The sequence below is a fragment of the Plectropomus leopardus genome, chromosome 6 (genome assembly GCF_008729295.1).
Source record: "Plectropomus leopardus isolate mb chromosome 6, YSFRI_Pleo_2.0, whole genome shotgun sequence".
Classification (NCBI taxonomy): domain Eukaryota; kingdom Metazoa; phylum Chordata; class Actinopteri; order Perciformes; family Serranidae; genus Plectropomus; species Plectropomus leopardus.
In genome coordinates, this window is record NC_056468.1 from 870,018 (window position 1) to 894,569 (window position 24,552).

The 24,552-nt window shown below is 42.2% G+C and overlaps 1 pseudogene; it reads right to left on the reverse strand.

Moving 5' to 3' along the window:
• LOC121943980 overlaps nucleotides 1–24,552 on the reverse strand; it is a 93,658-nt pseudogene that overhangs the window by 23,308 nt on the left and 45,798 nt on the right.

Sequence of the window (24,552 nt, forward strand, 5' to 3'; positions counted from 1 at the left end):
ACAGTTAAGTTGAAGACATTTCTTATTAGCGATGCATTCCAATAGTCTGGTTTGACTATTTTAACTATTATTTTATTTTATTGGTTTTAAGATAGGTGTGTTACTACTTTACTGGTTTATTGGTTTATTTATCGTTGTTATTGTTTTATGTATTATCCTCTTTTAATAATCTACTTTTATTTTGTTCAGTTCTGAATCACATATTTGTATCTTTTATGGGCTTATTACTCATCTTAATTATGATTTTAGAAGTTTTTATTTTTACTTTTTAAATTTTAACAGATATGATTAGCTTTTATGGTCAGTTGATGGCTTGTTTTGACCCTGCAACTAGTATCTTTGTGCAGCACATTGTGCTTCAACCTGGAATGAAATGTGCTATATAAATCAAGTTTTGCTTGCTTGCTACACTGTGAGTCGGTCTCATCATGCAGTATTAGGTAGGCGGAGCTGGTGGCCTTGTCAACAACATTGTGGATCTAAAAAAAATGTGCAAGGCAAGGGTCATGTGAGAGACGGGGCCGGCTCAAGGCATGAAATCCCAGCCAGAACACTGCAACACAATGAGCATGTTTTTTTAATTTAACATTTAGGTCCAACAAATGTGAGGCAGTCTCACAGAGTATGAGCTTGAATTCATTTTCAAGGCAGTCTGATGGTCATACTCTTTGGTCCCTAAAAGAGGAAGCCCAGAATTTTTGTTTTTGTTGTTGTTTGTTTGTTTTTGGCATTTGCCAAACAGTGAGCTTTAGTTGGAATGAATCATGTACTCAAACCAAACATCCATGACAGGCATTTACTGCAGAAAGCTATTCATCACCTGTGGGGATCAATGAAGTCTTGCCTAACTTACCTTGATGAGGTAAATGGTACTCATACTGTAAGACACTAATCAGAGCCAGTGGAGACGCTTGCTTACACTGCTGCAAGCTGAACTGCCTCTGTCAGTCATGTGACCATAGCTGTAACCTGTAAGAGCTTACAGGTTACAGCTGTCTCTCCTGAGATGCTGCTGCTGAATAACTTCGACTTGTTTTTCATTTCCCGAGGAAGAAATAGTCTGTAGCTTTTTGATGGGAACCTTGAAATTGCAGGAAAAGGTGTAGTTAGGGGACCTTTCAATTTGTTGAACAAATTGTGCTCTGAAAGCCTCTGGAAATCTGGCTTGAAATAATGAGAATGCACTTATTTTATCTAAATTTAGTGTCTCATTAAGTATGTAGAAAAATCTAAATGAATGTAAATATTCCCAACTCGGAGAAAACTGTGTTGAAAACAGCTCATTTTTAGGATAACAGCATTTCTGCAGACTGTGTGGGCGTGGCAGATCACCTTTTGATTGACACCTCCTGGGATCCCACCTTTGTCAGCTGTCTCTTGTCTCTACGACAGCCATGGAGCAAAGCAGACTCTGTGTGGTACAGCTCTATCTGTTCCAGTACTCTGGCTGCCTTCCTAAATCCAATCTGACGCTTTGTGCTAAAATCAGAGAGCTGCTGTGCGAAGTCATGGAGTGTTCTGTTTCTCCATGAATTAACAAACAGTTATGTTCATTACACATTCACTCTGTTTGGCACTTTGCTGTTCCCTCTGCCCAGACAGACTGCCCAGAGTTGCTCTGACATTTCCAGAGTACACTGCTCTGGATAACTAAACGATTCATTCCAACAGCACTCTCACTTTACCGATGGTCTAGTTTGTGCCAGAGTGCACTCCGGCACTCAGAGTGAGTTTTTCCAAAGGCACCCTCTGAACTTTCAGAATCAGTAGATTCTCAAAATAAGACATTTCACTGTGTCACTGAATGTTAGGTTTACAAAATGCTTTGTTATTGATATTACTTCATGTTAAATTAGTATCAACTGACAGATGACTTTGAATTTTTGGTCGGCTTTGTCCATATTAGGTGATATGGATTAGGGATAATCACGCCCAAATCAACCCAGCTTCAGGTAAGTGTGAAAAAACTAAAATGACAATATTTCAAATTTGGATTGAGGCTAATGTCTGATCATTTTTGATTCTTTTCATTATACATGTAAGACCCTGAATTACATATTAAGAAAGTTTGTGGCAATTTGGGTGATTTAGGTTCCCAGAGGGTGTGGTTTGCCTGATTCACAGAAAATATTGAGACAGGGATCACAAGTTACTATCAGGTGGAAATGAGACTGATTTCTCATTGATTTCAACTAAAATTTCAAAAATAAATAAATACTGAAAAAAAATCACATTGACATTTTTGCCATTGCTGTGCAGGACTAACCTTCACACACACACACACACACACACACACACACACACACAGACCCCAACATTTTCAACAGAGAGACTGAAATGAGATGAGAAAAAGAATGAGAGGGAACCAGCAGCAAAGACAGAACCAGAGAGAAGCACACATACAAAGTATTACTCCCAAATAAGCAAGACAGGCCAAACATACACACACCCACCTGCATGTACACACACGCACACACACGCACGCACGCACGCATGCACATACAAACACACACACACACACACACACACACACACACACACAACACACACACACACATACACTGCTCCACAAAATAAAAACCCAGCTAGGGCTTACCATTCAAAGTAGACAATAATAATAATAACAATAATAATCAATAATAATAATAATAACAATAATAATAATAATAATAATAATAATAATAATAATAATAATAATAATAATAATATGACATAAGGAAGCAAATGTCTTCCATCAACATAATAAATGTTATTTAAAATAACTACAAGTCTTCGTAGGGAAGCTCTGTGTTCGTATGATTAGTGGTGGGTGTTAGCCCACACAGAGAAACAGTAAAGACAGTAAAGATGAGGGAGGGGCTTACACCAAAATATCAGAGTGCTAGCAAAACAAAGTGAAGGAACGAGGGAGAACTGCAGAACACACACATTGGCTTGCATTGACGCCAATGGGAGAAAGATTGTTGAGCACAGGGAAGAAGATGGAGGAAGAGGAGGGTCTACCTTGTGGGCGACTCTTGGCGGACATTTCTTTCCCAAACCTAAGGGTGGGGACATGTGGAGCAGCATCTGATACATATCGAGGTACTTGATACGGCCACTTCACAGGGGAGGAAATCAAAAATAAACAAAACGCAAACAGAGAAGGATGGGGAGTTAGAGAAGGAGGAACAGAGGGAAGAAAGCAACAAAACCAGAGAATAATGGAAAGGAAAAACAGAAATCTGTTGTTAATAGATTTCCCAGAGTGAGATGTAAGGTGGATGTCATCCTCGGCCACGCAGTCGGGGCACAGGGATGCATCGTTGTGGAGCTCAGGATCCCTGACAGGAAACATGAGATGGTAAAGAGTGAGTTTGGTGGGAGAGGGGAGAGAAGAAGGGTGGATGGGTTGACCCAACACACAGAATGCTGATGGGTGGGAAGAGAAATGACAGCACTGTAACTGGGATGTCAGCCTCAGCATGCTGGCAAACATCCCACTGGTACTTCAACCAGGGTCCACAGAGACAAAGATTTCAATGCCAGCCGAAGCTTTGGTTAGCATAGCCTGGCTCTCCTCTGATAGACATCTGCATGAAAAAATCATATCACATTCTTCATAATCATCGGTTTCAGATCTTTTAAAGATCTGAATGTCAAGTAATTTTTTATTGATGTAGCTCAATATCACAAATCTCAAATTTGTCTTTACAATCTGTACAGCATTTGACCATGTCTCTCCTTAGACACTCAAAGGAGGTGATCAGATATCTTTCAAGACTTTTGATGGTGTCAGCTGTCAGAAATGTGAGGTCAATTATGTCAGCTGAGCAAACATTACAGACAGGAGGGAGTATGGATGGCAGGCGGCCTGCTGGACAGTGCCGTGGCTTTGAAAGCTTTGTTTCCACTCCGGCATCATCAATCAAAGCCAGTCAGTTTGGAGGGTGTGTGCTAGTGTAAAGGCGATTTCATTGGTGCACAGCCATTCAGTTAAAATTCTTTTGGCATAGAGGTACACAAAGCACCCTAGTGACAGAAATGTCTGGTATTTGCAAACCTTGTATGCTACCCTATTAGGGCAGTTCTTCCCTAAGCCAAGGGGGGGTGAGATAACGCGTAACAAATTGTACATATCCTTATAGGAAATCCGTCCACTGTGAAAAAGAACAAGCACATAAATAAACAAAAGTTCAAGACAGCTTGAAATAAAACAATAATCATCAGTGGGCTCACTGCATATAACAACCAATAGGAACAAGGCCTGTGCTTAAGGCCTCATTTAGTCACCTTATTCACAAACGGGGAAGAGAGAAGTAAAGTTAGGGTGTCTGTTCCCCCCACTTTGCTGTATGCTACTGTGTGGAGCCCAGAGGGAGGTGTGCACATACCATGCAGCTGGGTCGTACTCAGCCCAAACCCGGATGAACTCATCGAGGTGATGAGGTCCCAGGATGGAGGAGTCTCTGGTCAGGTACTCAAAGTTATCCATGATGACAGCCACAAACAGATTCAGCATCTGGAACACACACATTACACTGTGCTGCTGACCAGTGGCAACTGTCTTGCAGTGCTGGCCTTTGAGGGTTCAGAGAGCAGCAGGATCCACAGATAAAGAATTATACCTGAGCATTTTAGCTGTGCTCTGTCCAAGTATTTAGCTATTAGCTCATTTGCACAGAGCCTAGGAAATATATGCCTGTAAGTATAGCACACATGTTGTTAGATGTTAAGCATGTAAAGTAAAATAGATCTTTTGTTAAGTCAATACTATTGCAACCATGGTTGTTGTTGATGCATCTCAAAGCAAATCTTTTGTTTCAACTTTGGTGAATTCCAAGTCTTGACGCTGACTGGCAACCATCTTTAGATAAAGTTGCAATTATGATGCATTTTTCTCTCAGTGCATTAATTGTAATTAGCATTGTGGGTTAGCATCAAGTTTTATATAAAATCGATTCAGGAATCACAACCAAAAAAATCAATTTAAAAAATCAATTCAGGAATCCTAGACACATGAATCTGGATTATTTCAAAGACATAGAGGGGCATTTGGAGGCAGCAACTAAACAGCAATAATGTTTGAGGTGCAGACAGTGGTGGCAGAGGTGTAAACCTAAACTCTGAGGGAAAGAGGGGGAGAGAAGTTCACAATGACTGATGAGGTCTATGTTTATTCTCACTGCAGCAAAGTATTATTTTTCTTTGGGTTTTAATTCCAGTTTAGCTCACAGAGGTGACTTATAGAAAAATATTGTACATTATATGTGTTACATTGTAGTTCGAGCTGTTTTAGACAGGTTAAGTGAGTTTTAGTGTATTGCAAACTCTTTCAAACTACTAACTATCCCTATTTTTCTCACATCTCATTGTCTGCACTAAAATGGCTCATATATGGAATGAATACTTTTAATAAAATCATCAGTGTTACTGTACTGCTAATGTTAACCACTGTGTTTCTAGCACAACCCTTCTCCCATAGAGCACTTCTCTCAGACACTTTTTCATGCCTTGGGAATTTAAGATACAGATATTTGGAGCTTCTGTCTTCATTTCATGAAGTGATGGTTTTTGCTGGTTCCTGCATTGCATCACACAAGAAAATAGCAATTTTTCAGCGTGACGAGCAATCAGTCCTGCAGTCTCACCACCGATATCATGTTTGTTTGCACCTTCGACATGATGGAGGATAATTTGTGCTGGATTCTGGGTAGAACTTGAAGTCAGTAGGAGGGTTTCCATTACAGATTTGTGCAAAACTTAAGCCATATTTTCGAAATGTCAACAAAACACAATTTCAAGAATGACTGTGTTTCCACTGAGTGATGTTCTGCAACATCTCCTCTGGAGTTGTTTTGATCCGTTTTATATTTGCAATTTCAATTTGCACAATTTGAAGGTTAATAAGAACTCGCCCAGTGTAGGTGAAAGCATAGTTAATAGAATAGATTTTTTCCCCAACCTCTACTAAAAAGGCACTGAATCATGTTTCTCAGAACATATGAGAAGAGAAATAGACAGTGTAGTAAGATAATCTCAATCCATATTTGATGAGCGCTGCTGAGTTTGAAAGTTTGACAGTTTGACTGCAATTCATGAGCCATGACAGCTGACATGATTGACAGCTGCGTTAGAGACTCCTCAGCTCTTGTTGGTCATTTGTGCCACGCCACAGTCAGATTCTAGCACGTCATTAGACGCAGCAGCAAGAGGAGGGACATGATTCTGTCTCATGATTTCATTCAGAATATGGTGACAATTTTCACAAGAAAACTTATTTTCATAAAAATAAAAAAACTGTAGCTTTAAAAATACATTATTGACCTAAAAGTTATTGGACAGACACAGTCAGTTAGTTTTAATAAATCTGTGTGTATCTGACAGAATAAATGAGGCCAACTGTTACAGAGGCTACATGTAGGTGTGTTTGAGTGCTGACCAGGAAGGAGCAGAGGAAGATAAAGGAGACAAAGTAGAAGTAGGCGAAATCGCTGCCGCACTCTTTCCCATGGGACCCTGATCGCTCATCACAGGCTCGGTGACTCAAACATGATAACATGATCTCATGCCAGGCCTCACCAGTTGCACTCCTGATGCACAGAACACAGAAGGACAGAGACAAGCACAGAGGAAACATGAGGACAGGCAGCATCGAGCAGCTTCAACAACATTAACATGTGCTGGTTTTATATTGATAGCAAAATGCATTTTTCTCTGACTGGCTTGCAGAAAGTCAGATAATGCAGTGATATGGAAATGTGCAAAGGTGTGCTTGAAGCTCAACTGCTGTGGTTGGAAAACCTTGTTTTTCTGTAGCTTTAACAATGTTTTACTAAACAGTCGAAATTACAGTTTGGAAAAACACTCATAGGTCTAATCTGCTTTGTCAGCACTGTGTGGGTGTGTTTAATTACATTTGATTGTTGGTAGAATGACAAAATAAGCAAAGATTTGGTTTCAAAGTTGCTAAATTCTCAAAAGTGCTCACAGGTATTCCTAATAACTTGAATGATTGTGATTCACTAACATACACTTGGTGGTGAGAAGAAACTTGATGATCACACACCTAAATCTAGGTGTCATTCTGCATGCACACCTATTTTGTGCGCAAGTACAAAGTAGGAACATTTTCATACTTCATATTAATCAATGAGGCCCTAACAGACTAGGCAAGAAGCTAGCTGAAACGGCCAGAGGTAGAGCCTGTCACAAACAAGTTCTGGTACTTTGGTTATAAAATATGATGGCCTGATTAAACTACCCAGCAATACAAAAAGCGGTGACAACTGACTTCACCTTAACTTGCCACAATAATTGCAGGTCACTCATTAACGCATCTGTAATAATAATCCCATAATAAATTAACACTCTGCATATTCAGTCATAGACCTGTAATTTTAGCATATTTTTTAGATAATACTTTAACACTTCAGATACATTTGACAGTATGTAAGCAGAGGACTTAAATACTTTTTGTGTCTCTCCCCATGTCTGTAATATTTCTGTGATGTTTGGGATATCTATGCTGCTGTAGGTGAGGACATTGAGAGGACCTGTATTCAGTGTTAAGTTTCATTTCAAATCTTCATATATCTTCCTCCTCTGATACTTCAGTTCTGAAGAGCTTTAGGTTGCTTTCACACTTGTAATTTGCTCTATTTGGTCCAGAACAAGGGGAAAAATGATACACTGTTTCATTTTAGATCTGGTTTGCTTTGTGTTCACACAGACTTTTTACAGATGAAACATGAGGAGTAAACATGAGGTTCTGCTGACTGACAGGTAACTCACTGATTGGACAGGTTTTGCATTTGCCATCCTGCATCATTTTTTATAACAACTGCAACAATCCAGGTTTGAAAGCGTCCTTGGAGTTGGATTTTCTGGCTGTGTCTTCGTGCACAGTGTTTCCTGTCTGGGTTCTTGTTACTTGAAAAAAGTGTAATAATGCTGGTTTTGGAAAGAAGGGGCACGTTTATATGGACTACATCTAATGTGTGTACCTAAACAGCAGCATGAGAGCTTGGAGGAAAGTACGAAAGTTGTTGTGATGGTTGATAGCTGTGTCCTCATTCAACTCGATGTTGCCAAACACCTACAGCAGAGACACAGGGACAGAAAAGGATCTGTCTTAGTTGGCAATGTGCACAATCATGTTTTTCATATTCACAACATTTGAATGGTAAATCATTATATTAATATCTGTGCCTCTGTGGCCACAGCAGAGTGGCATTACCCACCTGCATCCCAATGATTGCATAAATGAAGAACAGCATGGCAATCAGAAGGCAAACATACGGCAGAGCCTAAAGGACAGGACACAGCAAAACAAAACACATCTACTTATTCATAAACACACAAATTCATATGCACACACAGGACCCAAAGGCATGCATGTTTTTTTGGAGAGATATTACTAGAGTAATGTGGTGCTCTGAGAAGTCAGGAGTCTGGTTGCCTTGCTTAAGGGCAGTGTCAAGGAGGTGAATAGGCATCTCTCCAGCTATCAGTCCACACCTGTTCACGAGTTGCTGTATGTGGGTGTGTAAGTCTGTGAAAGTGCACATTAGTGACTGTGTGTGTGTCAGCACCTTGAAGGACTGGACAAAGGTCCAGAGCAGGATACGGATGGTGTAACCCTGTCGGAGCAGCTTGATGAGGCGAGCGGCTCTGAAGAGCCTCAGGAAGCTCAGGTTCAGCAGCCGGTCCTGTTAGACACAGATATAAAGCAACACCTTCAACCAACCAAACACTGATTACTCACTGATAAACACTCCTCATCAGGGCTGAATCATTTCAAGTCACTTCAGCTGGTGGCATGTCACAGTGGCAACATGCTGACCCCCTCTAACAAGCGTTCTGAGTATTAAATTTAATATGAATTAAAGATCCAATGAACAAACTCAATGAGGTCCCATTAAAAACAAAGTAAAAAGAAAAAACAGATTTCACTTTGCTGATTTTAGTCATTAAATATTTATTGATGTCTTTGTTCACAGTTGGTTTCTTTATTTGTAAATTTAGTGGAATATTTCTACATTAGAACGAGGGTTCCACATTAATTTGGTTTGTGGGTTAAGCCGTAATGAGGGCATTCTTTACACCCTCATCCTGACTCTTTGATCAACAACATGTTGTGTGGGGACAAAAGGTTTCCAGCGTCTGTTATAACTCTGGAACCTCTCATGTGGGAGAGAATGTAAGAAAAGTACCAAAATTATTGCATCTGTGGCTGACATACCAGGATGCATCAACAATTCACACATTAACATGCACTGGGGGCACCTTTTATTGATCTATCTTACAGTTTCAAACTTCAAATTTATAACAAATCCATGCATGTGCTGTGACTTTGCAGCTTTCATCAAAATAAAGGCCCGCCTGAGCAGATACATTCAGATGCTTTGAGCTGCAGGAATGAAAGAATCCAACTGTGTTTCTGTGAAAAACTATAAACCTGTCTTCTCCCACAGGTTTTGTTCAACTGTCACCAAACTTGCACAAGTTTGGTGACAAGTTCAGACTGCCTTCCACAAACAATCTTGCAAGTTTTTTTGCAATCTCAGATATTGAACCCACAGTGCATCAAAATGTTCTCACTAAATAAGTCTCCTATGATAATGAAAAAAATGAAAGTAAGATCAACGTTTAGCATCAGTTTGTCACTTATTGAGCAATCAATAAAAAAATCAATTACAGATATCTCAATGTTGTTCAGAAGAGGTATACTACCAAAGTCTTAGAATTTTGTCTTCATTACTGATTTTGTATCACACTAGCTTGGAATCTGCCTTTCCATGCAACCCTGATGACTGTTACAGTAGCACTGTGAAGCCAGTCTGTGGTGTCTGACTTGGCAGCTAACATCTTGCTGTTGTCTTGTGAGTTGGAGCTCTGAGGGATGCAGAATTATTATGCTATCGCCGACTCAGGCAGTGTGCTGTGTGGATTAGAGACACATGTTTTAAGATATATTTCATTTAAAAGTTTTACATAATTACTTTGTAATTATAGTCGGGGCAGTTCTGATGACAGCCTTTCCAGTATTTGTCATTTGTCATCCTCCACTTTCTTTTCTCATCTTTCTCCTTCTTACCCCTAAAATTGCCCAACGACTCACTGCTGCTCAGCAGCTTCCACTGTGGTTGTGTGTTTTTTTATACCTCTTTTTCCCTTCTACAAGGGGAAAATATGTCTATAGGCTGATCTGACACCAGAAGAATCTCCTTAACAAATTGAAATTGGCTCATAAAACTAATTTTAGTTTCATTACATCGATTTTCTTTGTGTGTAATAAATGATAGTGAATGAATGTGTATTACAGTGATCTTAACAAGAATGAATAACATTTTCTGTTTATGTGACAGCATTCAGTTCAGATCTATTTGGATCGCTGATGTGACATGGTCATCACATTTACTGTATTTACCCCTTTGAAACCTGGATCCACATCAGATTTCTTTCAAAAAAGGCAATCAGCAACTTGGCATACTGCAAATTGCAAGAAAGGTGATAAAAAATTAGCTGACAATTAGCTTTTAAAATTGTCATTGCACTTTTCGTGAGTCATTTCCTCTTTCTTGAAGTTTCCATTTCTTTTTTATGCTAATGTTCAATTTTTTGTTTAACTTTTTACTAATATTTTGCTATCATTTGGGTCATTTTTCATTAGGTTGCTCACTGACTTTTTTTCTATGATTTTTGAAAGAAATCAAGTCAGTTTGCTCAGGTTTCAAAAGGTTAATAAGGTACATGTTTGAGGGGATTGAAGTCAGGATATCTAGGCCTTTGACCACTATTCTTTAGCATGTTTCTCATATGTTCACAGACTCTATATACTGAAGTGGTGGGGTCCCCTTGAAAATCACACTGAACAGAGCAACATTTGGTATACTTAATTAAACAGGCGAGCTACAGCTCAAGATGTTAGAGAATGGCAACAGAAAGTCACTCACCGTAGTCTAGTGGTGTTTGGGACCACAGCATGGCAACCAACAACATGAAAGTGTAGAGGGAGAGAGAGACAGAGGGAGAGAAAGAGAGAGAAAAAAAGACAGTGATGAAGATGACGAGAAAGGAAGGAGAACAAGTAACAGTCATATTGTACAACATAAACTGATACAGCTTAACAAATGCACACATGGAAATCAGTCAAAAGTTACTCCACAACACACACGAAGACAGGCACGTGCACAGAGAGGAAGAGTCTGGAATGAATTAAGAAACCGTCACAACACAAAAAGTGGAGTTTTGCTTTACTGTAAAGCACACATTACACACGGCTCGTTCATCTGACCTCTGTGATAAATCAACGAAAGACAATACTCCTCTGTGTTACTCTACAGCTGTCTGCCTCTCTGGACCACTTCCATATGATTGTCTTAGCTGATGTGCTAGTTAGCTTGTTTGCACAAAGCTTGTTGTACAGGCTGTCCCTGCCCCAGCTCGTTACCATGACCTCAGAGTGGAGTGGGTGTGGCCAGGTGCTCTTACATTGATTTCAGTCACCAGTATGTCAGTGATGCTGCCCAACACTGTGACAAAGTCAAACACGTTCCAGGCATCTTTTAAGTAGTTCTGAGAAACAACACATGAACATGATTAGTTGCTTTTTTTTATTATTCAGAATATTTTAAGTTGTTTCATAAATGTAACCCACCAATGGACCAAAAGCAATGATCTTGAGGATACACTCCAGAGAGAAGAGCGTGGTGAAGACTATGTTGAGGTTTTTCAGCATAGCTTCGTAGAAGTCTGGTGCTCCATGGAACTGAAAAACAGGAGATAATCATTAAGGCTTCCTGCTGTCATGTGACACTGTGAAGTTTCAGATTTTGGGAAATAAAGTTTATTTGCTTTCTTGCTGAAAGTTACATGATAAGATCAATAAAACTCTCATATCTGTCAATTAAATACAAACTATAGCAAGCAACTGGTTGACGTACGACTGAAACACATGGAGCACGGATAAGACGCCCCCTGTAGGCAGAGCAGAGCAGGTTTTTACCTGCTACACAAGATAGGTTTCCAATAAACCTCAAATTGCGAATATTTAATATGTTCATGTCGGAAAAACTCATACTACTCATACTCACTGTACAGACAAGAGAGTTGCATCATTCTACTCATTTAACTCTCAGCAATAAAATAAATGCATGTTTACCTCACAGTGTCTAACAATTCCTTTCCTAACAATCCATACAGCTTAATAAATTATATCATTTTGGAACTGTATTATTTATATCCTCTTTAAGAGTTCTTACCTTCATCATGAGTACCACAGTATTGAGTGCAATCATGATCATGATGGAATACTCAAATGGAGCTGAGACCACAAACTTCCACATCCTGTACTGGAAGGAGTGTGTGTTCTCAGGCATGTAGCGTGTCAGAGGTTTGGCATTTATGGCAAAGTCAATGCAAGCCCGCTGTAACAAAGAAACCAAGGCGCTGCGTCACTGTCTTTGTTATTCAATCAAACATCCATACTGAATAAAAAAATAAATGTTTTATTGATCATTCAAAACCTTCACTTGTGTGATGGGCTGGCATCTAAAACCATCCATTTTAGACAAAGAGTGCACATTTTCAGATCTCCATATCTGTGGACAACCAAGTAGTGAACACAAGTCTATTTCCCACATGCTATGTAGCTAGGCAAGCTACATTTCTCACATCACTAATTTAAAAGACAATCACAATCCAATACAGAAAACACATATCGTCAGGAGAATGTACTTTGACACAACACCAGCAAAGAAAACTGACACTGCAACACGTTTTCATCACAAGTCATCACATGTTGCCACTTTGCATGTCTACATATTACATTTCAGGTTACCCTTCTGTGTCTGCTGTTGACATGCTGGGATGGTGCTACCATGATGGCACTACCGTGATGTCAACAAATGCACATGGTGGGATGATGGCCACGTGGTTATGTTTAGGCAACAAAAGCACATGGCAACCAACTACATCTACTGACATCAACAAACACACGTTTGCACAGATGGTTAGTAATATGCAAAATAGGCACAAGGTAAGGTGTAAAAAAAACCCATCACATTCAGATGGAAAGTGAACACCAGACTATCGTATAAAAGAAAAGTCCAGGGTTTGTTGGACCCATCCACCACCAATCCCAACCGTCCTATAGGGACCTTAGTGCTCCTTATGTTACAGTGTTACCAGCAGCGTTTAAACCTGACGCTGTCCAATGGCGTATTATGAGGACGCGACAGGTTCCGCCGGGCCGCAACATTCTCAACTGATGTTACCCATCCTCTATACCATGCTGCTGACAGGGGCTGTCTGGCTGACTGGCTGTTTGGCAATGTATAGTAACACCGTGAATGGATTTGTCTAGCCATGTTCTCTGCTGACACCATTGAGTGGTGTATCATGCAGACATGAAAGATAGCTTTTGGCATCGGAAACTACGCTGAAAGCACTGCAAAAGCGGCAGTATTTGATGACTTTGGAATGAGAACGAGCTGCTATTTGCTTTTCAGGCAGTTGAGGGATGTAACTCCACTTCCACAAATATAATTTCTTATGCTGGATCCATATTGATGTGTATTTTTAAACATGTTTCTTTTTTTTTAAAGAAACACTTAGAAGAAGTGCCCTGCGATAGTCTGGCGAACTGTCCAGGGTGTACCCCGCCTTCCGCCCGATGGCAGCTGGGATTGGCTCCAGCCCCCCGCGACCCTTACGAGGACAAGCGGTTACAGAAAATGACTGACTGACTGACTTAGAAGAAGTGAAGAAAAACTTTTTAAAAATCAGGCCTTAAAAATAGGCCTTAAAATAGGCATCACAAAGTAAGAACTGACCAGCAATATCTCTGAAATTTAAATATGTTGAACTTTGTTTAAAGTCTGCTGAGTTTTAAAGGACCTTCTTCTTCATGAGCACACTTTAAGATTGTTCTTGGATTTTTTTTTTTTTTGGAGAAAAGAAATTGCCCGAGTTAACTGTAAATGGCCTGCTGAATAGGATTTAAAGCTGCCTCTTCTTTGAGTCACACTGGGTTGGACTCCTGGCACCGTGATTATCAGCAATTAAGCATTGCTTAAGGTTTGCTCAAAGTAACTGGACTTTCCAAAATGAGATACTTCCCATTTCCCAAATGCACAAGTTGATTTGAGTGACTCAAAAGTGACTGCAAACAGACAAGAACCACCCCACAGCCATTATAGAGACCATGATATGGGCCGTTATCCAAGAGCTCTGTGTATTAGGGCAAAAAAGATAATCAGCCAGCAAAAGTTGACCACAGCTATCACAGAAGCAATAGAGCAGTAAAAGCAGCCATGTTCCAGCCAATCCAACAGTCCTGATTCCAGAAGTAAACATCAAATGTGGTCAGAACAATACAATCTTTAATCATTAATCTCTGTATGATTTTATTTCTCTAACCCAGTCTGGAGCTGATTTTGTCAAACTTGGTCCAATAATGTGTCTGTCTAAACTTCCCTTTACCAGACTAAAAATGATGTACTCAGTGACTTGTATGAAAAGAGGTACATGTCGGTCTAAAATCACACCTTTCCTAAATGTTTTATTCAAACCCATTCATAAAACTTGAGAATATCTAGCATACTAAAATTAGAGATAAAGTCTAACTCCTGATGAAGATAGTGATATCAGCACTGTAGGTGATACTTAAGTTCTGATTTGAGTATCATGTCTCTGCTTTACCTCATTCTTTTCCAAGCTGCACTCAGACAGGGCCTTGTCTCCCTGCTCTTGGAACGTGATGATGATCAGAGCCACAAAGATGTTGACAAAAAAGAAAGGGAAGACTACAAAGTAAACCACATAGAAGATGGACATCTCTATCCGGTAGCCTGGACTGGGACCTGTGTCTTCAAACGTAGCATCCACAGAGTGCTTCAAGACACTGCAAGGAGAATAGAGCACAACACAACAGCCAGGAGATGAGTGACATATCCAGCATGGCAGTAATACTGAAACCCTGAACTTATTACATTACCCGCAAGAGCTGTATGTAAGGATGCCAATGTCCAAATCAGTTGAAATGGACATTGAAATGGACTTTACCCTGACACCTAATACAACAGTATTTGCACAACTATCTGATGAGACAAGTGCATTGGACAGGGACAGATCATCAAAAAGCTGCAAAGCACTCCCGCACACTTTCTAACTTGCAATACCACTTTTTTTTTTTACAAAGTTTCAGTACTCAAGCTTCATCAGGCAAATATTTGTGTCAGATGAGAGAGCCTGAATGATGAATTACTTTTGAAGATCTTTCTGTGATCTTGTATATTGAAAGAACAAAACAAAAAATTCTATAAAAAAGAAAAAAAAACTTTATATATCTGGTGTTTATGATATATATATATATGCATATATGTTGTGCTCTTTTTGTATACATGTTGTTCTTTAGATTTTTTTGTGACCTAAGAAGTGTGTCAATATAGATAAATGTGTTATGCACATGAGGAATGGGGTTGTTTTTTCACTCCCCTACTTAGAATGTCTTTCTCATCTGACACAAATGTTTGCCTGATGAAGATCTAGCACCAAAATGTTGCAAATAAAATGATATTGCAAGTTAGACAGTGTACAGGAGTCGTTTTGCACCCTGACATCTCGTACAATGTCTGTGCAATGTCACATTGAGCCCATGTGTGAAAAGAACATGTCATTGAGAATTCACAGCAAGCAAATTGTGAAAGTTTATCATTGGAAGCTCCTTGAGATGAGCCATCTTGTTTTCAAGGGGGTCCAACGCAAACATACAATACAACTCATTACAATGGACACAGTCACAACAGCACGCACACGGGCAGGAAGACATCTCCATTAGAAACAATAACATGGTGTTTTAAGAGAGGATAATAAAATCTGAAAGAGACATAGTGAATAAACTTTATAGTTCATTTATAGTGGTTAAATATCAGCATAGTTCAATATCAGCAGTAACAATCCATCCATCCATTTTCTTCTGCTTATCCGGAGTCGGGTCACGGGGGCAGCAGCCTCAGCAGGGAAGCCCAGACTTCCCTCTCCCCGGCCACTTCGTCCAGCTCTTCCCGGGGAATCCTGAGGTGTTCCCAGGCCAGCTGTGAGACATAGTCTCTCCAGCGTATCCTGGGTCTTCCCCGGGGTCTCCTACCAGTGGGACGTGCCCTGAACATCTCACCAGGGAGGCGTCCGGGAGGCATCCTAATTATATGCCCAAGCCACATCTGGCTCTTCTCAACGCGGAGGAGCAGCGACTCTACTCCGAGCCCCTCCCGGATGACCGAGCTTCTCACCCTATCTCTAAGGGAGAGCCCAGCCACCCTACGGAGGAAGCTCATTTCGGCCGCTTGTACCCACGATCTTGTTCTTTCGGTCACTACCCAAAGCTCGTGACCATAGGTGAGGGTAGGAACGAAGATTGACCGGTAAATCGAGAGCTTTGCCTTTCGGCTCAGCTCCCTCTTCACCACAACAGATTGGCGCAGAGTCCGAATTACTGCAGACGCTGCACCAATCCGCCTGTCGATCTCCCGCTCCATCCTTCCCGCTCTCGAGAACAAGACCCCGAGGTACTTAAACTCCTCCACTTGGGGCAGGATCTCATCCCCGATCTGGAGGGGGCACTCCACCCTATTTCCAGCTGAGAACCATGGCCTCGGATTTGGAGGTGCTGATTCTCATCCTGGCCGCTTCACACTCGGCTGCGAACCGATCCAGTGAGAGCTGGAGGTCATGGCCTGATGAAGCCAAAAGGACCACATCATCTGCAAAAAGCAGAGACCCAATCCTGAGGTCACCAAACCGGACCCCCTCAACACCCTGGCTGCGCCTAGAAATTCTGTCCATAAAAGTTATGAACAGAATCTTGACAAAGGGCAGCCCTGGCGGAGTCCAACCCTCACCGGAAACAAGTTTGACTTGACTGCCGGCAATGCGGACCAAGCTCTGGCAATGGACATACAGGGAACAGACAGCCTGTATCAGGGGTCCGAAACCCCATATTCCCGGAGAACCCCCTGACTCCCTGAGGGACACGGTCGAATGCCTTCTCCAAGACCACAAAGCACATGTGGACTGGTTTGGCAAACTCCCATGCACCCTCAAGGATCTTGCCAAGGGTCCAGAGCTGGTCCACAGTTCCACGACTAGGGTGAAAACGGTACTGCTACTCCTGAATCCGGGGTTCGACTATCCGGCGGACCCGCCTCTCTAGTACCCCCGAATAGATCTTACCAGGGAGGCTGAGGAGTGTGAGCCCCTTGTAATTGGAACACACCCTCCGGTCCCCCTTCTTTAAAAGAGGGGCCACCACCCCAGTCTGCCAGTTCAGGGGCACTGCCCCCGATGTCCACTCAATGTTGCAGAGTCGCGTCAACCAAGACAGCCCCACAACATCCAGGGCCTTGAGGATCTCCTGGCGGACCTCATTCCCCCCTGGGGCCCTGCCACCGAGGAGCTTTTCGACCACCTCGGCAACCTCAGCCCCGAGTCCTCAGGCCCTGCTTCCTCACCGGAAGGCATGTCGGTGGGATTGAGGAGGTCTTCGAAGTATTCCTTCCAGTGATCCACAACGCCCCAAGTCGAGGTCAGCAGCGCCCCATCCCCACCATATACAGTGTTGACAGAGCACTGCTTCCCCCTCCTGAGACGCCGGATGGTGGTCCAGAACCTCTTCGGAGCTGTCCGAAAGTCGTTCTCCATGGCCTCACCAAACTCCTCCCACGCCCGGGTTTTCACCTCGGCGACCGCTGTAACTGCATTCCGCTTGGCCTGTCAGTACCTGTCTGCTGCCTGCCCACAGACCTAGAAGGACCGATAGGACTCCTTATTCAGCTTGACGGCATCCCTTACCACCGGCGGGTTCGGGTGTTGCCGCCCAGACAGGCACCGACCACCTTACGGCCACAGCACCGGTCAACTGCCTCAGCAATGGAGGCATGGAACATGGCCCACTCGGACTCAATGTCCCCCGCCTCCCCCGGGACATGGTTGAAGCTCTCCTGGGAGGTGGGAGTTGAAGCTCCTTCTGATGGGAGACTCCGGCAGATGTTCCCAGCACACCCTCATGATGCATTTGGGTCTGCCAGGTCTGACCAGTGTCCTCCCCCACCATCAGAGCCAACTCACCACCAGGTGGTGATCGGTTGACAGCTCCGCCCCTCTCTTCACCTGAGTGTCCAAGACATACGGCTGCAAGTCCGACGATACGACTACAAAGTCGATCATCGAACTGCGGCCTAGGGTGTCCTGATGCCAGGTGCTCATATGGACACCTTTATGCTTGAACATGGTGTTTGTTATGGACAATTTGTGGCAAGCACAGAAGTCCAATAACAAAACACCACTCAGGTTCAGATCAGGGGTCCATTCCTCCCGACTACGCCCCTCCAGGTCTCACTTTTGTTGCCAACGTGAGCGTTTAAGTCCCCCAGCAGAACGAGTGAGTCCCCAGAAGAAGCACTCTCCAGCACCCCCTCTAAGGACTCCAAAAAGGGTGAATACTCTGAACTGCCCGGTGCCTCTCACCAGTGGCAACTCCAGAGTGGAAGAGAGTCCATCCCCTCTCGAGAAGACTGGTTCCCGAGCCCATGCTGTGTGTCGAGGTGAGGCCGACTATATCTAGTTGGAGCTTCTCAACCTCACGCACCAGCTCAGGCTCCCTCCCCACCAGAGAGGCGACATTCCACGTCCCCAGAGCTAGCTTCTGCAGCCAAGGATTGGACCGCTAAGGTCTCCGACTTCGGCTGCTGCCCAACTCACATGGCACCTGACCCCTATGGCCCCTCCTACGGGTGGTGGGCCCATGGGCAGGAGGTCCCACATCGCCTCTTCGGGCTGTGCCCGGCCGGCCCCATGGGTAAAGGCCCGGCCACCAGGCGCTCACCATTGAGCCCCACCACCAGGCCTGGCACCAGCGGGGGGCCCCGGTGACCCGCGTCGGGGCGAGGGAAACTCTGAACCATTTTTCTTTTTCATCATAAGGGTCTGGTGAGCTACACTTTGTCTGGTCCCTACCCAGGACCTGTTTGCCATGGGTGACCCTACCGGGGGCATAAAGCTCCCGAAAACTGAGCTCCTAGGATCACTGGGACACGCAAACCCCTCCATCACCATAAGGTGGTAGCTCAGGGAGGGGCAGCAGTAACAACTGTATGACAATTCTTTTCCTTGTTTGAAAATTAAAACATTTTTTCAAACGATTTGGATAGCTAGATTACAGCGTAATTTGTTAATTGTTGACTCAATATGTTGGTAAAAGGAGAGTTCTAGATCAGTCCAGAGACCATGGGATGTTTAAGGGATGATCTATCACTGAAAGAATTGACTTCGATCAGCTGTGATCAAATTACAATGTTCACATGATGGACTACAAAAAGCACATCCTCACTGAATTAGTTTTTATGCAGCAAAAAGGTTTTTTTCGTAATTGTTTTATTTGTGTTTTCTTTTAAAAACTTTATTTGCTGCCTTCTTAAAGCCCTTTGTAATGTGGATCTTAAAAAGTGCGCCATAAACTCTGAGTATTAATATTATGATCATGACTATAATTAGCATTATTATTAAAATTATTAATGTTATTGTTATTATCTCGTTATTATCCTATCGTTATTATCTGATGTTGCGCATCACTTTAAATGTTGTTGCCGCAAAGAATTGTGGGACAGAATTCTCTCCTTTCCTTTGGTAAAGGATGGTCTGGTGTATCCTATGCTAAAGGAGATTATAAAGGAAGCATTGACGCACCTTTCCTTAATATTAGGAGAATTGGAACAGCTCTTATCATGGCAGCTGCTCAGGTACTTCCGGTTCATTTCATTCAGTTAGTAACCTTCCTAAGAAAAAGAGTTATTCGACCGCAGACCTGGTCTGCTACCAAATAACATGCAGCATGACTTGTTTTCATTCAGTAATTATTTGGTGGATGAGAACCACTTAGGAGTAGAGGCCAACTCACATTGTAAAAATCTGTCAAATACAGACCTGTTGACACTAGATGTATATACAGTATCATTAACATATAAATTCACTGATAGTTGGAACAACTTTTTTTGTAGATCATCAATAAAAATGGAGAAAAAGAGAAGCCCTAGAGATGATCCTTGTGGTACTCCCTTCTCAACAATGACACAATCAGATTGGGTGTGTTGATGACTTATGTGTGACTAGTGCGCAACCAGCAGAATATATACACAAGAGGAAGGGTAATTTACATGAAGATGCCAATGAAAATGTCTGAGGAGGCGACGAGATTCCAGCAGTTCTGTCACTATGGACTAGGCCAAAACCATCAGGCAAATTCAAGGCATGGTTAGACTTTGTTGTTTTTGACTAAATTATGAACCAGCTGCTTCCTCAGGTTTTGGGTTTTTTTTGTCATGCCTTCAGCACAGTCTACCCAGGTGCCACCTCTCACCTCAACCAAAAGGAGTAACCAAAAGGAGTATTTCCAGCTGGTGAGAGCGCAACACAAACAATCTCCTGCTACATGTGTGAAAGGAAAATTCTAGACAATGTCTGGACCTGATTCTTTTCAGAGTTCAGAGTTCAGATGAAAAAAGTAGCTGATGAGTCAACCCTGTGAAAGTCTGGTGGCCAGGAGGATAAGCAGTTAAAGATAATGTAAAGATTAATGTTCCTAACATGCTAGATTTTGTAAAGTTAAATATTTTCCCACAGCATTTAGACAAGGTTTTTGTCTTTTCCCTGCATCATTTGAACTATGACAGCCTTACACGTCTGAAATTTAAAGATCGGATCAAGTCAACTGCACTTACGTTGGCCAGCCCTCCCCAGTGGAGACAGTGAAGAGGGTCAGGAAGGCCCACAGTACATTGTCATAATGGAACTCATATTTCTTCCATTCTCTGGGCATGGCGGCCACCTCGTCTTTGTCATAGTCAAGGAACTGTCCTCTGGAAAACATGAAGGCAAAAATCAGGCTGAGTGGAGTTAGACAGGTATGGCTTTGGTTCTGGTTTTAACCACACATCATTTCAGGGTATACAATGTAAAAGTTTCTGAGATAAGAATTGAGGAAGTCGGGGTTTGAGACCAACTTGCAGTCCTTCTCCAGGCCCTTGGACTCGTCCGTGCAATAAAAGAATTTCCCCTTGAAAAGCTGAACTGCGATGACAGCAAAGATTAACATGAAGAGGATGTAAACAATGAGGATGTTCAGTACGTTCTTCAAAGAATTGACCACACAGTCGAAGACCGCCTGAGGACACACAGAAACACAGACACATTTGATTTGAGGATTAAGTCAAAATCTATTTGTAAATTGAAAGTTGAGCACAATGATCTATTAACGGGATGCTACATTCTAAACCAGAGCTGTTTTAAAAGTAACCTGTAGCCCAGCGCGGTCACTAGGAATACTGTGAGAATTCCCAGTGGCTTGGCCTGCTGCTGGGATCAACTCAGTGAAATGCAATAGCATGTAATTGCAAGGCACACAGCTAAAATCAATACACTTGTGTAAGATCACTTTGCAAAATTTAAACACTGGGTGGACAGTAAAAAATACAGTAAGCTGAAGCTGATTGGAAGAAAATAAAAAGTAGGAAGGCCCTTGTAGCTTAGAGATGTAGCTTAACAGTCAAAACTACTGATACATTATGTCCAACAAGATACCAGATCTGTCAGGGAGCAGAGTAAGCTCCCTGTAGTAACAAAAGCCTGCAGCAATATATTACCAACATTGAACTGTCCCAATGTGGCTCCATTACTGGGTGCAGGTATAGTTACTGTCAGTTACTCTAAGGGAGACAAACAAACCCACAGCTGCTTTCAAATTCCATGAAAAGACAGAAACCAAAAATAAATTGATTCTAATGATAAGTATTGTGAGTGTATACAAAGCCTGATATATCTTACAGCAGGGATACTGAATCTGCTTTGCTTGGTGCTTCATAAACAGACAGTAAACTAGCAAACTGAACGGTTGCCTAGCAGCAGACATTTGCTGCCATGAAGTAGACATGACCAAAGCAAAGACGTGTAAAGTGGACTTTGAAGAGCGCTGCTTTCAGGTGGTGTTGTTGTTTTAAAATAAGCAATGTAATGCAAGAAACACTTGGCCCCCAGGTATTTTCACATGTGGATTAGAAAATGGCTGAGGGGGGGGGGTCACTGTCTTACAGTATTCCTCTGTGTTTCAGAGCTCCATTGTTGTCCAAAAACAATTTTAGAAAAAAAGCAAAACAAAAAACAGCTCAGAGAGCACCACTGTTGCACTGGGTGCAATGTTACTTATTTACCATGAAAAGTCACATACACACAAAGGTCGATTTATCAGTTTGTAAGAATAGTCCCCCAAATTTCCTCCTTTAAAATTAAAATTACAGTGGCCAGCTGATTAATGGCGCTTTTCCACTACATGGTACCAGCTCTACTCTACTCTCCTCACCTTGTTTTGGTTTTCCATTAGGAAAAAGTACCTTGTACCACCTTTTTAGTACCTGCTCTCCTGGGGCTCCAAAAAAGGCCGACCAGGTATTATGAGGAACTAAATGGTGACGTGAAACACTGCAGACCACTGATTGGTCAGACAGAATCATCACTGTTTGTGTCATCAATGCGCGGCACGCACGTAATACCCTGAACAGCACAAACATAAAAGCTATTGTAGCAGCCGCAGTTTTGTATCATTTTTTCTTCTTTCCCATAATGCCAACCAGAAACATCACGCCGTGGTCCCTCGAGGAGGTGCAAACGTTCCTCACCTTACTGGCCGTCAAGCATATCCAGCCAGTGTGAGTCTGTTTGTATGAATAGTTAAATCTACGGGGGAGCTAAGGGGAGATCCCCGGAAAGCCTCCCTTGAGATGTTCAGTGGAAGCTCTAAAAATTGTTCATTTTTGTGTTACAGATTATATATTTTCTGCACATACAGATTCCTGAAATAGTAAAAAAAAATAGTAGTAATATGTCAATCTTGTGTCATTATTCTCTCATTACATTTCTGAACATCTGTCTCCACTATTTAACTTCTGTGTTTATTCCTGCTGTGGCCAACTTCCTACATTTATGTAGACACCTGAACTCCTCATCATCTGACAGAAGGAACAGAGAGTGAGAGGAAATGCTACCGGCGGGTATTAGTAGAATCTTTTTCGCAGTAACTCGCACCGCACGCTGCCCATAGATCTATTATAAATCTGGATACAGCCGTTGGGGCGGGGCCTCATTCATTCCTATGAGAGCTACTCAGTGGCGCATGAAGCAGGCCCACAGGAAGTGCGCCACCCTCTGAAGCAATATTTACATAGTGGCTTAAAGTGGAACTACAGCTCACGTTATGCACACTGGCCCAGAAAGACTTTTCCCAATTTGCTTAACATTGGGAAAGAGACCTCCTTAAATCACTGGATACATTTTTTTTGAGACATGTTGACTTTTCAGAGCGCATTTTTTAATAGCCATTATTAAAAACATTAAGTCCTAAAGACGTAAAATGCGCCATTTTCCGAATCAAGATTTGGAATTCAGTATATACATAAAATGAACACGCACAGGACCCGCCGGGACTCTACCGCGTGAACGCGCATGTAGCTCTTGGAGTCCCTGACACAACACAGGCTTCGTGTCGGCCGTAGTAATGGATAATTTTGAATCGTAATTCATCATTTTTACCATCTTACAACACATCCATACTCTGTTGGCTGTAAAGCCTGTAATATGAACATCTTACCGTGTCTGTATTAAAGACCATATATACAGTCTACAGTCTGTATTCAAACTATTGGTTATCAGTAAGCAGCGCGGAGTACTAGTGACAGTTAATAAAAGGTCCTGAACAGTAGTATTTACTTAAAGTTGAGCTGTGTATTAATACATGGGGCAATATTACAAGGCACCACCTTTTGTTATATTTTTGTGGGCACAACACATTTTGATTCTGTTAATTTAATTTCTCCAGTCGTGATTAGGATATGATTCCCTGATGAGTTGTTTGTATATTTGTGTATGTGTGTGTAGAGAGAGAGATAAAATATACCATTATCTGATTAGCACGTAAATATTAAAACTGACAGCACCGCTGTCATTATACCACCGATTAGCTGCTGTTGCTAATAAGCTAAGCTACTACAAGAGGAATGCTTGCGAACGAGCGCTGTTCACTATGAGCACTCGACTCGGGTAACTTGTGTGAGCGAGCCAGTGAGTCAGGAACAATGCTCGGGTACACTCGGCCGCATTCGGCTCGCCGTTAATCACTTCTACTCATGATCTATGGGCCAGTAGATCTGGGTACACATCTAAACCCGGAAAAAGAGTTTTTCTCTGATTCATGCGCCACTGAGCAGCTCTCATAGAAATGAATGAGGCCCCGCCCCCACGGCTGTATCCAGATTTATAATAGATCCATGGAGAGAAAGAGAAAACTCTTTTTCCGGGTTTAGAAAGGTGTAAAATACCCGGATCTACTGGCCCATGCGTAGAAGTGATTAACGACAGCCGAACGCAGCCAAGTGTGGCCGAGTGTACCCCAGCATTGACTCCGACTCACTGGCTCGCTCACACAAGTTACTAGTTACTAGTCACTCGCATTCCTCTCGTAGTAGCTTA